We start from the raw sequence: 3,643 nt of genomic DNA on the forward strand, positions 1-3,643 counted from the left end.
TAAAAATCCTTGGAGTCATCTTTGATAAAAATAACAATGGTGAGGAAAGTTGGCTAATGGTAAAAGAAAAGGTAAAGAAAAAGGTAGACTTTTGGTCCCTTAGGAAATTATCCTTAGAAGGTAAAATTTTGGTGATTAAGGCTATGCTAATACCCATTATGCTCTATTTAAATATGATTTATCCTCCTAATGAACTTATGTCTAGGCAACTTCAGAGGATTCTCTTTGAGTTTCTATGGAGTTCTAAAGCAGAAAAATTAAAAAGAGATACTATGTATAAGTCACAAAAAAATGGAGGAAAACAGGTTCCCTGTATTAGAAAATTTTTATACTTAAGGTTTTTTAGTTGGTGTTTTAGGGGACTTTTTATGAAAAGTGTATGGTCCTGTTTTTTAAAGTACTCTGCGGGACATATTTTTAGAAAAAGAGAATGGGTGTTTTTATCATTATCTTCTCCTGTACTTTTAACTCCGCCTAAACATTATGCCATCTTAGAAAAAATTATACGTATGTATAACCTTAAAGACTTTGACTTGTTAACCTTGAGGGATGCTCGCAAGATAGAAGTACAGTTAAATTTGCAAGAAGAAATATGTATGGTCTCTAATTTTTCTTATAATAGGTGTGTACAAATATGGAAAAAGGTAAACGAGCCATATCTTTTTAATGAGCACAAAGATTTAGCATGGATGATTATCCATGAGTGTCTTCCGGTAAGATTTTTCCAATATAGAAGAGGTCTAAATGCTGTATGTGTCTGTCCCCGGGATAATTGCAATATAGATGAAACTGTTTTGCACCTTTTCTGGAATTGTTATTTTGCACAAAAGGTTTTTAGACTAATTGGTTCTTTATTGAAATTCCTAACAGGTCTAAAAGTTTTAAATCATGAAGTTGTTTTATATGGCAAAAGTGATGGAGTTACGAAAGAAAAAGAGAGAATTTTGTGGATTTTTATCAACTGTACAAAAAATGTATTATGGAAAGTTCGTAATATCCTTGTCTTCAAAAGAGATTTTATTTGTGAAAAAGAATGTTTGAAGATGATATACAGTGACGTTTACTTGTACTATTTAATTGATAAAAAGAGAGATGGGCAGAAAAAAGCATTAGCTATGTGGAATTTACATTTATGGAAAACAGTATTTGATGTATTGTAAACATTTTTTGTGATGTATTTAAGTTTTTGAGTTTTTTCAATAAAAATGTAAAAAAAAAAAAAAAAAATCTGTTCTTATCAGTTTTCATGCTGGTGGGGATGGGTGCTGCATGGAGGATGCAGGTGTACCAGGGCTTTCCGGGGCTGGTTCTGAGGAATCAGCTCGACGGCTGCCCCGATGTGACCTGTTCCCTCCGGGTCTCGCCATGAGGCTGAGAGGGTCTAGAGCCGAGGTACTTTTGTGCCTCGGGGAGTGGTGACCCCGAGGTGCCGAAACTCACTGGGAGAATAGGCTCACTGAGTTGAAGCACGGGCACCATAATCTCTTCACCTTGTGGCACTCACCTCTTGATTCCCGGCCTTCTGGCTAGGATCAGAGAAATTTTTATAGATCCGGCCGGATGTCCGGGCAGTATATCTGCACACATTCACTTATTTATTTATTTTTTGTCTCACTGTGTCACTTTTTGCGTGTTGTGTGTTCACAGGATTTGTCAGGATGCGGTAGCCCTTCTGGGTGTCCCTCCTGGCGGTCTAGGGGAGGTGTGTGTGGCCATTAGGTTCCGCACCTCCCTGCAAACACCCCGGGTACTCCTGCTTCGCAGGGTACCTACCGTAATCGGCTCTGCGGGCAGATACCTTGGCTAACGCCAAGGGGGATGCCGGGAGCATTTGTGGTCTCCTAGTAGCTTCGGCGAAAAGGGACATCGAACCTGGAACCTCGCAGGTACCTTTTGGTCCGGAGGCGAAGGGTAAGGTTTGTTGGGGGGCCTCTCTCCTATCGGAGAAGGGCTTGCGATAGACCGCATCCTTTGTGCACGTTTTTTTAGTGTAACACGTTTGCACTTTTTCTTGCACTTTGGGTGAATCGAAAGCACGTTCCTCGGCTTTAGAAAGGAAAATCTGTTCTTATCAGTTTAATATCTGATACGTCCCCTATCTGGGGACCATATATTAAATGGATTTTTGAGAACGGGGGCCGATTTCGAAGCTTGCTTCCGTCGCCCTATGCATTGACCCGATATGGCAGTATCTTCGGGTACAGTGCACCACCCCCTTACAGGGTTAAAAAGAAAGATTCCTACTTTCATTGCTACCTGCTTGCTGGCTAGCCAGCTAGCCAGCCCTGTGGGCCTTGCTGCTGCTGCAGCCAAAAAACAAAAGGTGGTGCTGCTGCTGCTTCTGCTGCTTCTGCTTCTGCTTGTGTCTGGCCGCTGTTGGAGCGTCCAGGCACAGGACTTCTGCTGCTGCTGACTAAATGGCCTCCTTAATTGGATCATTTGAGTAGCCAGCACACCTGTGCAGGTAGGGCATGACATGATAGGCAGCTGCCTTGATAGCGGGTGGGTGCTGAATGTTCCTAATTGACAAAATAAGATTAATGCTTATGAAGAAATATAAAATCTCATCCCTTCCCCAATATCGCGCCACACCCCTACCCCTTAATTCCCTGGTTGAACTTGATGGACATATGTCTTTTTTCGACCGTACTAACTATGTAACTATGTAACATAACATGGGGGGGGGGGGGGGGTCTCCTGGCTGTTCACACAGGTGTGTCATTGCTGTACATTGACCATGCATTGCTTCTGTGGTATTGCAAAGGCAAAGACAAATGCTTCCAGCCATCCATTGCACTAATGGATTGGTCATCAGCTGGCTGTCTATGTCCCGCATCAATATAGACCAAAGTACAGAGGGTTAGGCTATGCTATTGTGCACCTACCTGATGCATCAGAAGGTGCGAGGCCCTTGCTAAATTCTGTGCACAGACTTTGAGATCTATACTTTAGACTGTATCTAAACCTGCTCCAACATGGACTGACATTCTGGCCTACTTTCAGCCGATGCGACTTGTCTGTCGCTGAACAGTCGCTTTTTATGTATTCAGCACCTATGTATAATGTTGTAAAAATGCTCTAGAAGCTAAAGTCGCAGAAATGTCACACATATTTGGCCTGCAACTTTCTGTGCGACAAATTCAGACAGGAAAAATCTGTATAAATCCTTAGAAAATTATCCCCCAGTGTCTCCATCTGCTGGCGGTATTGAATAAGCATTGCTGCACTGATGGGGTATGCATTAGACGAAAAAAAAGAAGAAAAAGAAGAATAATACGCCCAGAAAAGAGGCGAAAAGGAGAAAAACGTAAAAAAACGTGAAAAAAAAGTAAGAGGAAGAGAAGGGAAAAAAAGGTGGAAATGGGTTTAAAAGTGATTTCGGCGGAGAAATATATATATATATATATATATATATATATATATATATATATATATACGCGCACACACACACATATATATAAACGTATTCTCCGTTGAGATATTGCAGCCGCTGCTGTGTCCAGGCCCAGGAGCCTTAGCACTGTGCTGTGATGTCACTCAATACCACTGACATCACTAGGTGTAAACAACATCTCTCCTTTGCTGTGTATGTGACTATGGAGCTGTTTGGTGATGTCGTCTATTATGGCCTTCATAGAAGCAA

The 3,643-nt window shown here is 41.5% G+C and overlaps 1 pseudogene; it reads left to right on the forward strand.

Annotated features, from left to right (window-relative positions):
• Positions 1-2,003: 2,003 nt before the first annotated feature.
• LOC130300916 (U2 spliceosomal RNA) lies at positions 2,004-2,214 on the forward strand (annotated as a pseudogene).
• Positions 2,215-3,643: the final 1,429 nt, after the last annotated feature.

This window comes from Hyla sarda, unplaced genomic scaffold (assembly GCF_029499605.1).
Source record: "Hyla sarda isolate aHylSar1 unplaced genomic scaffold, aHylSar1.hap1 scaffold_1104, whole genome shotgun sequence".
NCBI classification, from domain to species: domain Eukaryota; kingdom Metazoa; phylum Chordata; class Amphibia; order Anura; family Hylidae; genus Hyla; species Hyla sarda.